Source organism: Eleutherodactylus coqui, chromosome 10 (assembly GCF_035609145.1).
Source record: "Eleutherodactylus coqui strain aEleCoq1 chromosome 10, aEleCoq1.hap1, whole genome shotgun sequence".
NCBI lineage: Eukaryota > Metazoa > Chordata > Amphibia > Anura > Eleutherodactylidae > Eleutherodactylus > Eleutherodactylus coqui.
The window spans coordinates 54,764,569-54,779,445 of record NC_089846.1 but is presented as its reverse complement, the minus strand read 5'-3'; positions in this window follow the sequence as shown (position 1 = coordinate 54,779,445).

Here is a 14,877-nt window from a genome sequence, read left to right as displayed (position 1 = left end):
TTACATGAACAGATATTGAGTTGTATACAAAATCAGGAGAACAAGAGGTAGGTTGATAATTATAGTCTGCAAAGTAATACATTTTCCTCCTCAGTAATTTCCACTTTCTTAATGATACATATATAAACAACAAAAGAGGTAGCTATCAATCACCATGTTATATTATCCTTCTTTTCTGTAAGTAACAATATGGTGTGGTGTTACGATCACAGAAATTAACAAGTAATAACAAAAAACAGAAAATAAACTAGGCATCATTAGGCGTTTGTATGTGTCTAAATTATAGCGGTTCCCTCCACATGCTCCACATCTCCTCGTGCTTCGCCAGCGCGTTTTCTCTGAATGCCAATCATCTCTCAAACACCTTCTGCTCCGCCATCCGGTTTTTAAATTCGCTAAAGTGTGGGGGATCAGGGCCTCTCCAGTGCTGCGCAATGAGAATTTTGGCGGTCATCAGGGCATGTCCAACCAAGTATCTAGCTGGGAGGGGAATGTCCTCCAGGCCCACGAGCAATAGGATGTGTTTTGTTGCTCTTGGTACACGAATTTGTAGGGTTCTGTCCAAAAGGTTTAATATATCGTGCCAATAGTTGGACAGTTTAGGGCATGAACAAAAAACATGTGAAAGAGTACCTTTGCGACCACACCCCCTCCAACAAAGACCGTCCCCACTATGGAGTCTGTTGCATAGCAGTGCTGGGGAGTAGTACCATCTCATGTTGATCTTTACCTGAACTTCTAAAATTCCCAGCCCTTTGGTTGCCTTTCCAGCCAGTCTGAGGGTGAAGTCACACGAACGTATATCGGCTCGGTTTTCATGCCGAGCCGATATACGTTGTCCTCGTGTGCAGGGGGGGGGGGGAGGATGGAAGAGCCAAGTGCAGGAACTGAGCTCCCGGCCCCCTCTCCGCCTCCTCTCCGCCCCTCTGCACTGTTTGTAATGGGAAGAGGCGGGGAGGGGGCGGGGCTAAGTTCAGTGAATTAGCCCCGCCCCACCTCTCCCCATTGCAAATAGTGCAGAGGGGCGGAGAGGAGGCAGAGAGGGGGCCGGGAGCTCAGTTCCTGCACTTGGCTCTTCCATCCTCCCCCCCCTGCACACGAGGACAACGTATATCGGCTCGGCGTAAAAACCGAGCCGATATATGTTCGTGTGACTTCACCCTGAAGGCGCTATTCCAGGTTTCCAAAGAGATGTCTGTCTCTAATTCTCCCTCCCAATTTAACATATGGGCTTTCTTTGAAAGATTTTTATTGCCTGTCAATATGTCGTAGAAGGTTCTGGTTTCAGATTTTCCCAGAGTAGGTGTTGAGGTGAGTCTGTTTATAATGTCTAGTTGGATCTTTATTAGAGATGAGCGAACATACTCGGTAAAGCACTACTCGTCCGAGTAATGTGCTTTATCCGAGTATCGCTGTGCTCGTCCTGAAAGATTCGGGGAGCGCCGTGGAGCGGGGAGCTGCAGGGGAGAGCGGGGAGGAACGGAGGGGAGATCTCTCTCTCCTTCTCTCCCGCCCGCTCTCCCCTGCTCCCCGCCGCAACTCACCTGTCAGCAGCGGCGCTCCCCGAATCTTTCAGGACGAGCGGGGAGGTACTCGGATAAAGCACATTACTCGGACGAGTAGTGCTTTACCGAGTACGTTCGCTCATCTCTAATCTTTATTGTATGTATTTTGGATCTGGTTAGGAAGTGTTTGATTCTGGAGTACTTATATAGGTCTTGTCTTTGTAATCCATATAGGGAGCTGAGATCGTTAAAGGTTTTTGTAGAGTCCCTTGACAACAGGTCAGACACCCTCCGCGCTCCCCTCCCCACCCAGTCTCTCAAATCTAAATCTGGTATAAATAAGCTCAGAGTTTCAAGAGGGATGTTGGGGGATTCTAAAGTGCTGTACAGAGCCACCTTTTTTGTTAGGTCTCTCCAGACCCCAAGTGATGCCATCGTAGTAGGGGATAAAGATTTTGTAACTATGTTTATGTTTGTTTTCGCGTTTGAGGAACTGGACATAGCTTCTAAGGATGCTGTGAGTAGCAATGGACTGCCTGAGGTAAGCTTAGCAAAACCACTCTCCATTCCCACCCAGCCTAACTTATCTTCCCGAGGGATCAGGTACCTAGTTTGGTTCAAGAGGGAGGCTTTGTAATATTTTTCTATATTGGGGATATCCGATCCCCATTTAGAGCGACACATAGCCAAAATGGACAGTGTAGACGAGGTTTCTTTCCACCCCAGACAAAGCTCGATAGGTGCCGCTGAAGTTTAGCTAGTGTGAGTTTTGACACATCAATCGGCAGGACTCTAAAGAAGTAAAGGATCTTAGGTAGGAGTTTCATTTATAAGACATGATTATTCCATACCATGTAAGATTAAGTCCGGCCATACGGTCTATCTCCCTCTGTGCGGATTCCAACAGCGGGGGGTAGTTCGTTCTCTCGAGGTCGTTTATATTAGGGGTTAAATGGATTCCCAGATAAGGTAGATCTCTTTCTCTCCATTCGTATGGGAACTCCTTTTTTATTGCTTCTTTTAGGTCTCTTGAAACGTTAATTCCCAAGATCATTGATTTGTTTGTGTGAAGTTTATATTGTGAGACGCTGCTAAAAGATTGCAAAATTTGTTGAGCTGCCCTTAAGGAGTTTAATGGATGTGTCAGGGTGAGGATAACCTCATCCGCGAAGAGGCCGATCCTGTGTTGGCGGAAGTTCAAGGGGATACCCTTTATCTCAGGTGACGTCCTGATAGCTTCGGCCAGTGGCTCTATTGTAAGGACATACAGAATAGGGGAAAGGGGACAGCCCTGCCTCGTGACGTTTGTTATTTTAAAAGGCTCAGAGAACGTGCCGTCTACTAGTGTCCTAGCCGATGGGGAAGAATATAGGGCCCGCATGGCACGTCGCAGACCCTCACCCAAGCCAAACCTGGCCATTGTTCGAAATGCGTAGTCCCAGTGGACACGGTCAAAAGCCTTTTCGGCGTCAAGGGCTAACATGACCGCTGGAGAGTGAGACAATTTTAGGGAGTGCAGGAGGTTTAATGCTTTGCGAGTGCCATCCGGGGCCTGCCTCCCCTTCACAAATCCAACCTGGTCGGAATGTATTATCTCGGGGAGGATCTTGAGAAGTCTCATTGCGAGGGTTTTGGAGTATATCTTTATATCCGAATTTAGCAGCGAAATCGGGCGAAAGTTTGAAGGGTCGTCTGGGGTTTTACCCACTTTAGGCAGGACTACGATAGTGGCCTGGAGAGCTTCTTCTGGGAAAGAGCCGCGTTGCATGGCTGTATTAAAGTATTTTACTAAATATGGGGAAAGTAGAACTGAGAATAATTTATAGTATTCGGATGAAAACCCGTCGGAGCCCGGGGCCTTTTGGCTTTTGATATTTAAGATTGTGTTAATAACTTCAGGGACGGACATTTCTCTGTCTAGCTCTCCCGCTTGTGATTTAACAATACTTGGGAGATTTAGTTTATTTAAAAAGTTGTCTATCGCGGCACTGTTTGGTTGGTCTGAGGAAGGGTCATCTTTTAGATTGTACAATTCACTGTAGTAGGAGCGAAATTTATCCGCTATTTGCTTCGGGTGGGTGATTTTAAATTCTCTATTCTTTGAGTTCCACACAAAGGGGATAGCGGCCCTGACTGTCTTTTTTTAACTAAGTTAGCCATCCACTTTGACGGTTTATTTAATGAGGAATATATGTTGGCTCTGTGTGCTATGACTTCTTTATCAAAGTCGCTTTGTAATGTCTTATGAAGTTCAAGTCTTGCCTTAAATAGTTTATTATGAGTAGGCGAGGAGGGGTTTTTTTGCATCTCGCTCTCCAAACGTTGTATCTCCGTCACCAAGGACTCTGTCCTGCCCAGCTTTATTTTTTTGTATCTGGCCCCTAGTTTAATGAGGGCCCCTCTCATAAACGCTTTATGGGCGTTCCATAGGATGCTGGGGTCTATGTCTGGGGAGTCATTTAAAGCAAAAAATTCCTCTATGCTATTTTTAATTTTATTTTTGTATTCGGGAACTTTCATTAAGTATATGTTGTTTTTCCACATTCTGGCTGCTTGCCGGAAATTGCCCAAGGCTATTGTTGTCACTGTTGGGGCATGGTCCGACCATGTGGCCGTGCCGACTTCTGCTTTCACCACTGATGTTATGAGTTGTTTGTCAACTAAGCATAAGTCAATGCGGGAAAACGTTCTATGTTGGGGGGAGTAGAATGTATATTCCCTTGCCGTGGCGTTAAGGCAGCGGAAGGTATCAAAGAGTGCATTTTTTCTTAGCCAGTGGTTTAGACAAGCGCCTATTTTTGTTGTTTGTTGAGTGGAGTCAATAGATCTCTCTGGAGTCAGGTTAAAATCCCCACAGAGGATCAGTGAGCCTCTCGCTATTTTACGTGTTATTTGCATAAGCTTATTCAAAAAGCTCAATTGTTTTTTGTTTGGGACATAGACATTAATTAGAGTGATCGGGGTGCCCCTCAGGTCTCCAACCAGAAATATATAGCGGCCTCCAGGGTCACATATTTGTTTTTCGAGGTTAAATGGTGTGGAGTCCTTAAACGCTACCATTACCCCGGGCTGTTTTTTTGGAGCACATGCGAATATAGTCTGGGAATTTTTTGTGAACCATGCGAGGTGTGTCTGTGTCTAATAAGTGTGTCTCCTGTATACATACAATGTCGATGTTGTTACGGAGAGCCTCCTTCCACACGGAGCTTCTCTTCTGTGGCAGGTTTACCCCATTGGCATTCAGCGACAAAATTTACATAACCATTCTGCTGGAACTTGCACTCTGGAGCTAAGAGATGGGGACCTTAAGTAGTGAGCGATGCCTAACAAAACAGAACTGTATAAAGAACAAAATTTTTGTTACACAAAAAACCATACGTTCGTAGAGTATTAGATCTTGTAGCAAAGTCATGCTGTAAACGAGAAAAAAACAGCATAGAATAATGAAATTTGTGTGGCAAGCAATTGCTTGCTGAATCATTTAGGGGGGAATAAGAGTTCGCAGGAGTGGTTAGCGCGACCCTCAAGTCTGCAGTTCTGTGCAGCAGTGGGACATATTGGGTGTAAAACTTCTTACTTGCTTGTAGAGTATCTTGTTTCTTTTTTTTTATTATTATTATTATTTTTTTTTCCTTGCATCCTTTGCAAGGATTGGTAATTAAGATTTTCTTTCGCGGGCCCTTCCAGGGGGTCCCTCGATGCGGGTAGAGGAAGGTTCTTTTATCTTTAGACCCCATGAATTTAGAGTGTCCTTGGCTGAGGTGAGGTCATGAAATACATGAGATGTATTTTCTCTTGTGGCAATAATTTTCGTGGGAAAGCCCCACCTGTATGGTATATTTGCCTCTCTCAGAGCTAGAGTTACGCTTGCAAAATTACGCCTTGCTTCCATGGTAGCTTGAGAGAGGTCGATAAATAGACGAATGTCAGTGTAAGGACTTGGCAAGATCTTCATTTTCCTCGCTGCGTGCATGAGGGCTTCTTTTGTACTGTAGTAGTGGATACGCACTATGATATCCCTGGGGCTGTTTTCTTTCAAGAATTTCGGGAGAGGAAGCCTATGTGCTCTATCATTCTTGAGCTCGTGTTCAGGGATGTTCGGAAGTATTTTCTGGATCAGACGTGTAACATATTCGGGGATTCCAATGTTAGAGACTTTTTCAGGGACGCCTCGGATTTTGACGTTATTACGTCTATTCCTGTCCTCCAAATCAATTAGTTTGTTTTGCAACTTGGTGACAGTCCCTTCCAGGTAGTAGTGCGCATCTATAAGCTCATTGTGCGATTTCACAAGCTCCTCCATTTTATTTTCAGTGTTGTTCAATCTATTGGTAACTTCTGAGACTGACGTGTCTGCATGATGTGACAGGCTTTTCAAGTCTGCTTGTATTGTATTCCTCAAGGCTAATATTGCCTCCTTGATGTAGGATTCTGAGGCCGGTTTGTCTGATGCTGACAAGTTGTCAATTTCACCCTCATTTATAAGTTGAGGTGCGTTTTTTTCAGGGTTCTCTCCCTCTGTAGCGTCTGCCATTCTTTGTCTTTGCTTGGCTGGGCTATTTGAGGCAGAGTGTTCTCCCTGCAGCGCCATTTTGTTTTTTGTAATGCGGCTTATGGGGGCCCCCGTTTTCTGCCTGATCTCTTCTGCTGTCCCTTTCTCCTCTCGTCCCGATCCCGCTGTCCCCTCCTGCTCACTGTCTTCTTCCTCTCTACGTGTGGGCATTGGGACTGGGGATTTACGGAGGTCTCTTACCGGGATTCCAGCTTCAGATGCAGGCGCCTCTTCTGCCACCATTTCAGGGAGAGAGCCGCGCGGCACAAAGAACTCCTCCAGCCGTGTCAGGATCGCTTTAGAAGCCCTTCTTCTGGATGCCGCCATGCTCCTGGGTGGTTTACCTTGCAGAAAGGTAGGTTTTCAGTGTCCCCCGCTTGTTTTTTTGGCCGCTGAGAGCCGCTGCCGAGCGGAGCTTACACAGGCACTGCTGTCTCGGTCTCACTCCAAGCCACGCCCCCCTCTTAGACTCCTTCTTGAGCTTCTACAGGTTTCCTTAGCTATGTATCCTGAATCCTGTCCAACCTACTTGACCTATCCTTTGATTGGGATACTATGCATGCAATAGCCTAAAGGGTTAATCTCCTCTATATATTCACCTGATAGGAATATAGCAAAAAGAACATACAAAACCTCAGCGTAAAAATATAATATACTACTTGATAATCATCCCCATAGTGTCCACAAGCGCCAAAGGGCCATAAAGTATACAGAGAAAAAAATAACAATTTTAATACCGATTACTACCAAATTACATATTTTTGTACTAATGTGTGTTTTCTATCTTACTGTGAAACAGCTGGGAACCAACAAAATAAAGGCAAAAAAATGTGATATGACTTTGATGTGTAAATAGACTTTAACGATCTGCTTGCATAAACGTTTTTGTTATAATTCAAAAACAAGGTTGTCTAAAAACTCTATATAAACCTTGCAATATGTAATCATACTGTACTCTAATCTGTATTCTGTAAAGTTTTCATTGTATTACTCTTTCAAGGTTGGCAATTAAATTTGGTGAAAATGTTAACCATATCACTACATTATTTGAACGTTTGTCCAAATATAAAAACCATGCCCATAAATTTCTAAATTGGGAGATAGTATCAGGTGTCAACATAGCCCTCGCACTTTGCATTTCATAGTTAAAGTCAAGTGCTACAAAAAGAGTCTACTGTTTATCAATGGGATGTGTCTAGTATTGCATCTCATCCCTATTTAAGTGAATAAAATTAAACTACAATATTAATGGCAGAGATGGGGAGATGTGGTGTTATTTCTGGAAAGACAGCAGACACTTTTTTCTAGTTCCTGCACAAACTCCTGAATCATTATTATTTCTACATATATAATATTTGGAAACATTTTTAGTCTTGATTTTCAGCGTGGTTAGGATTGTATTTCGCTTATAGAAGATCTCTTGGAGAAAAATTCAGTTATTGTCCTTGTTCATCTACAAATATAAGTAGTGTGCTACTGACAATCAACCTACAGCAACCATGGATAATAGTTTCAATGTACTTTTCTTTTTGTATATATTCTTTATTTTTCAATTTTAATAGGGTTGGGGAGATGGGTTACAGCCAGAGATGAGCGAGCACCAAAATGCCTGGGTGCTCGTTACTCGAGTCGAACTTTCAGTGATGCTCGAGAGTTGGTTTCGAGTAACGAACCCCATTGAAGTCAATTGGCGACTCGAGCATTTTTGTATATCGCCGATGCTCGCTAAGGTTTTCATTTGTGAAAACCTGGAAAATTCAAAAAAGTGATGGGAACGACACAGAAACGGATAGGGCAGGCGAGAAGCTACATGTTGGGCTGCATCTCAAGTTCCCAGGTCCCACTATTCAGCCACAATAGGCTATGTCATAAATTTGAGACTAGAAATGCAGAGAAGAACGATGTTAGCCCATTGAATTCAATGGAGCCGGCAATACAGCCGGCTCCATTGAAAGCAATGGGCTGCTGGCGATCGCGGGATGAATTGTCGGGAAGGGTTTAAATATATAAGCCCTTCCCTGCAATTCATCCAGAAATGTGTAAAAATAAAAAAATATATATACTCACCTTGTCCCGGCAGAACGATGTTAGTTCATTGAATTCAATGGAGCCGGCAATACAGCCGGCTCCATTGAAAGCAATGGGCTGCCGGCGATCGTGGGATGAATTGTCGGGAAGGGCTTAAATATATAAGCCCTTCCCTGCAATTCATCCAGAAATGTGTAAAAGTAAAAAAAATATATATACTCACCTGGTCCCGGCAGACGGAGTTCAGCGCGGCCGGCGGCAGTCCTCCTGAACTGCTCTGAACAGCTGTGAGTAGTATTCAGCAGACGGGGATTTAAAATCCCCGCCTGCTGAATGAGCTGCCTCTAATTGGTCACAGCCTGACCAATCAGAGGCAGATCTCACTCACACACCCATTCATGAATTTATGAATGGGTGAGTGACTGCTGCCTCTCATTGGCTCAGCGGGACCAATCTATATATTTTTTTTTTATTTTTACACATTTCTGGATGAATTGCAGGGAAGGGCTTATATATTTAAGCCCTTCCCGACAATTCATCCCACGCTCGCCGGCAGCCCATTGCTTTCAATGGAGCCGGCTGTATTGCCGGCTCCATTGAATTCAATGGTCAGTGCTCGTTTAATCGAGACGAGTACCGTGTGGTGCTCGTCTCGAGTAACGAGCATCTCGAGCACCCTAATACTCGAACGAGCATGAAGCTCGGACGAGTATGCTCACTCATCTCTAGTTACAACAGAAATAGAAATAAATCAGTGGTAAATCACATTACAAAACAATCAATCCTGTAACATACAAAGAACAATGACAGCTCTGCTGAGAATACACTCAAATATCAGAGAAAAGAGAAAAAACTATTAGAAATATAGAATAGAACATTTATGCATTACATACATATAGTAGAGTACATAAGTAATTCAATGGTTGGGGGGTATCAATTTTTTATGGTGGTAGGCCAGGAACGTTGCGAAGAAACGTAAACCAGGGATCCCAGAGATTCATGAATTTCTCCAGACCCCCTTCACGTCTGGCTTTGACCTTCTCGAAAGAGCATATAATATTCACCTCATTATACCATTCTGGCATGGAGGGAATTGTGCTATCTCTCCAATGCCTGGGGATTAAAATTTTAGCTGCATTTGGGAGAAATGGAACAATAGATTTGTATTCAACTAGGAGACCTGGGATATCCATGTTCAAGAGGACAATCTCAGGTGTAAGGGTGAAATTCGTTTTACAAATAAGGCCAAGTGATCTTTGGATCTCCTCCCAGAATGGTTGTAGGAGCAGGCATGAGAACCAAATATGGGTGAAGGTGCCAACACTATCTGAGCATCTCCAGCATAGGGGGGAATAATCCGAATCTATTTTGTTGAGTAGGGCTGGGGTTTTATACCATCTGGAGATAATTTTATAGTTTAATTCTTGAAACCTAGTGGAGGAGGAGGGCGAATGTGAATTGCGGAGGATATCTTTTACTTCATCAGTAGTAAAATTGGTGTTTAGTTCGGTCTCCCATCGGGGTATAAAGGAGGGTTGCAGCCCATACTGTATCAGGGTCTTGTAGATTTTGGAGATTGCGTTTTTAACGGGTTGGGGGTTCCAGAGTAATTTGTGGAATAGCAGATTCTGATCTGTGTCGACAATATCTGGGGAATGGAACCTGATTGTATCCCTCATGATACATAACTCTTTGTCATTAAATATAGTATCTCCTTGTTGGTTTAAAAATTGGAAATCATGTGCTACGGAATCATCTATTATGAGACAACGGCATTGCAATGAGGCTAGGTAGGTATCTTTTCTAATTTTCTGCTTAAGTACTCTGAATTTGTTGGGAATTAACAGGAGAAGTGGCGTGAAACCGCTAATCTGAGGTACCAGTTTGTGTTTTTTGTTGCATTTATGCCATATATTCAAAGTTAGCCGGGTGAAAGGGTTTTGGATCTCTTTCAATGATGTTTTGTTAAGTGGGGTGGACCACATTGAGAGTTTCTGATCGTTGTTTAGGGAGGAAAGTTCCAACTCCACCCACAGTTTAGAACTTGCTTGATAAGTCCACCATGCGATTCAGATGTGACGCAATCCAGTATATTTCAAAGTCTGGGAGTCCTATGCCTCCCTCTCTTTTTGTTTTGATAAGAGTTTCATGTTTAACCCTATGTCCTTTACCTTGCCAAATGAATTTTGCTATGAGATTTTTCAATTTGGCAAAAAAGCTCTGAGGGATCTCTATTGGCAACGTTTGTAGTACATATAATATTTTTGGTAAGCAGACCATTTTGATTAAATTCTTCCTGCCAAACCAGGTAATAGGCAAAGTGTTCCAGGAGATAAGATCCTTTTCGATTTTCTCGAGTAGGCGGACAAAATTTAATTTATAGAGATCTGCAAGGTTCCGGGATATTCTCGCCCCCAGATATGTAATTTGTTCACTTGAATTTTTAAAAGGTGAGATTTTTAAAATTTCTGTCCACTGGTCTGGCTCTATATCTATATTCAACAATTCTGATTTTGTGAGATTTAGTTTAAAATTGGATATTCAGCCAAAGTTCTTAAATTCTTGCAGAATGTAAGGAATTGAGTTTTGGGGTTCTGTGAGAAAAAACAACATGTCATCTGCGTAGGAGGCTGATTTGTGTTCCCTACAGCCCCATTTCATGCCTGCAATTTTATCATTTTGTCTAATTTTTTCCAGAAAGGTCTCCATAGTAAGAACAAATAATAGAGGGGATAGGAGGCACCCTTGCCTGGTGCCATTGCTAATATGGACTGTAGGGGAGAATTCTGAGTTTATTTTAATTTTAGCGGAGGGAAGGGAGTACAGAGCCATAATCTTATCTATGAATAGTTCTGGGAAACCAAATTTTTGAAGTGACATTCTAAGAAATAACCAATCAACCCTATCAAAGGCCTTCTCGGCATCAGTGGTGAGCAGGGCTAATGGGGATTTGCTATGGTGGGCTTGGTGTATCAGATTTAGTAGTTTTGTGGTATTATCCTTTGCCTCCCTATTTGGTATAAAGCCCACTTGTTTGGGACTGATTAAACAAGGCAGTATTAATTTTATTCTGTTGGCTAGGATTTTAGCATATAGCTTGACATCGTTATTAATTAAAGATATGGGTCTATAGCTGCTGCATAAAGTAGCATCTTTTCCTTCTTTGGGGATTAAGGTTATGCGTGCTGTCAATGCTTCTTTTTGGAACAGATTTTCAGTGCTAATGAAGTTGAAATAATGTACCAAATGTGGTGTGAGAGTTTCTTTGAAGGTTTTAAAGTAAAGGGACCTGAAACCATCGGGACCTGGGCTTTTCCCATTTGGGGCGGACTGGATACTTTCCTCCACTTCTTGGGGAGAGATCGGTTCAAGGAGAGATTGTAGTTGACTTGTGGGTACGTTAGTAAGGTTAACCGAGTCCAGAAAATCACAGATCTTTTGATGTTTAATGGTTATTGACTCCTTGGGATTTCTATTACTATATAGATCAGTGTAGAATGCATGAAAAATATTGGAGATATCTGCAGTTTTGTAATGCATTTTATCATATTTATCTTTTATTTTAGGAATGAATGCCTTAGAATTCTGAGTTTTAATTTGGGCTGCGAGCTTTTTACCACATTTGTCAGCGAAGGCATAGTGTTTATATTTTGCAAAGAAGAGGTATTTTTCAAATTTTTGGTTAAGGAGCTCTTTTAGTTTAATACGCAAGTTAAACAGGTGTTTTTCATGTTGGGGTGAGAACGTTTTCTTGTTACATGATTCTATGTTTTTAATCTGCTCAATGAGAGAGGAAGTCTCTCTCTTTTTCTTTCTTCTTTCTAGCACCCAGTTCAATAAATAAACCTCTTATTACAGCCTTGTGGGCCTCCCAAAGAATCACAGGGTTATATGGCTCCAGAGCATTCTCCCTGAAATAATGTTGTAGGCCTTTTTGTATATATTCGACATCCTCTTTGTTATTCAACAGGTTGTCATTTAATAGCCAATTGGCTGCAGATCTCCTCCTGGGGGACCAAGCCATGTTCATGAAAATAGGGGCATGATCTGAGTAGAGGATAGGGACATAGAATGTTCTGATGATTGAATCTAGTAAAGAATGAGTGACAAAAAAGTAGTCTATTCTTGAGTATTTTTTGTGGACTGGGGAATAAAAAGAGAACTCTTTTGTATCTGGGTTAAGAACCCTCCATGGGTCCACCAGGTGGAGATCCGCTAACAGATTCTTAATTTTTTTTAGTTTGAGAAAGGAGACCGCCGAGGAGCCATTAGAAGTGTCTAAGGTAGGATTAAGCGGAACATTAAAGTCACTGCCAAGGACAAGATCACCCTCTGAGAATTCTTGTAATATATTAGCGACTTTAGTGAAGAAGGCATCTTGATAGGAATTGGGGGCATAGGTAATCGTTCTGTCACCAATTATACCCTTGATCATGATGTACCTGCCCTCGGGATCAGTTAAGGTATTTAACAATTGAAATTGAACCTTTTTATGTAGAACTATAGCTACACCTCTATGCTTTTTCAAAGGCGTTGAGGCGTTAAACCATTTAGTGAAAACTTTGTTTTTGGTAACAGGGGTGTAGTTTTTTTTCTTAAATGCGTTTCTTGAAAGAAAGCAATGTCCACACCATGTTTCTCTAAATAATGCAAAATTTGGGAACTTTTTTGTGGGACATTAATACCCTTTACATTGAATGAGGCTAGGTGTAAATCAGCCATTACTGTAGCTATGGGATGTACCTTTTGAGTTGACGATATCAGCCGAACTGTCAGAAAAATACAGAACATAAAAGAAGGGAAACACAAAACTTATATAACTGGCCTGTGATTGGCCAACATTGAACAAAAACATTATGACCTTTTGCTGCTGGACCAGAATACAGGGACAAAGTCCTATCTGGAACCAGATTATCAAGCAGGAATTAGGAAGTTGGGGGGACGTGGTGAGGCTCAGGAGATCCATGACTCCCAGAGTAGTCTGTTATCTGTAGGGAAATGTTAGATAAAAGCAGAAACAGATATACTATGCAGTGGAAGAACAAAACACTGAGATAGAGAACAAGTGGCATTGCCAAATAGTGCCACTTAGGTAAAAGGTATAGCATTCAAGCATTATAATATATGAATTACGTTCAAATGTTATCATTCATTAGGGCACCCTCTTCCAGGTGATTTGTAAGAGTCCGAGTCGTGAGTTCGGGACTTCTTAACGTTATGTGGTGTTACCGACGATCAGGTCTCACATCTGGGAAGAGGTGGTATATTCAGAATGTCTTCAGCTGTGGTCCAATCGGGAATTTGGATATGATCGAGATCTAATTTTGGCAGGACCAGAGGAAGATCTTGAGGTGTTCTAATAGTCCAGGTTCTGCTGTGCCCGGATATAGCTAAGCCAAAAGGAAACAACCATTTGTAGGGTATGGCTTTTTCCCTCAGAGCTTTAGTCAGGGGCTGGAGTTGCCTTCTTAAATCCAGGGTTAGTTTGGATAGGTCTTGGAAGATTAAGATCTCTTTATCGGCATATTCTATCTTTTTAGCCAGTCTGGCTTTGTACAGAATCTCCTCCTTGACTTTGAAGCTATGCAGGCAACACAATATATCTCTTGGTTTGTCTGCGTTTATTGATCTGGGTCTAAAGACTCGATGTGCCCTTTCAAGGCCCAGATCATGGTCGTCTGATTTACCTAAGAGCTCATTAAAAATGGCAGCTAGAGTCGCTGGTATTTCTTTATCTAGGACAGATTCAGGGATTCCTCTGATTCGGATGTTGCTTCTCCTTGAACGGTTTTCAAGGTCATCAATTTGCAGCTTTTGAAAATAGGCTTCTTTATGTTTATCAATGAGGATCTCTGTTACTCTCTCAGAGTGGCTGACCACCTGAGTATAAGTGTCCTCCAGAGATTGTACTCTTGTGTATATTTGCTTTACATCCTTCCTCATCTCCGATATCTCCTCTTTGATTGCCTGGGTAAATTCTTTAAATAAGTCTCTGATGCAGTCCTTAGTTGGTAAAGCTTTGATGTAATCTCTTAATTCTGAGACCTCCTGAACTTGCGGACCCTCTTCAAGGTCGCTATCTGAGTCCGAGATTAAGGGTTGAGCAAGTAGGGCTGAGGATTTGACTTCCTCCACAGTGTTCTTTGTTCTCATCAGTCTTGAAATCTCTGGTGACGTTTTTTTGAGGATTTTTTCACTTTCCAGGTATTTGTTGGGAGTTTTAGTATTTTTGTTTGTCTCCGGGTTGGCAATTTTGGGGTTCTTCCCCATTGTGTCTGCTTTGACTGTCACTACGCTGGGAGAGATGTAGGGCTTGTTCACATTAGTATATTATCTTGCAGCAATTTTCCACGGTGCAGAAGGATCATAAGAGAGCAGCTTAGCATGAGGGATAAGTTGTAAGTTGGTCGCTCTAGCGCTGCTGATTTCGGTCTTAGGGCTCAGTCACACGGGCGTTTATTGCCGCGATTTGCGCATGCGCATGCGTCCGGCGATTTTTTAAAACCATTGCTTTGCAATGGTATCGGACACATGAGCGCTTTTTATGCGCTCGTCCGATAAATTAGAGAACAGAAATCGCAGATCGCACCTATCTGCGATCTGCGATTCCTGTTCTCTTCTCTATATGCGCTCAATGGGGCCGGCGGCAGCAGCGCCGACCCCAATGAGAACATATAGAAGACAAATCATTCTTCTCTGCCACAGCTGGAACAGCTGTGGCAGAGAAGAACGATGTTTGCCCATTGAATTCAATGGAGCGGCAATACAGCCGCTCCATTGAAAGCAATGGGC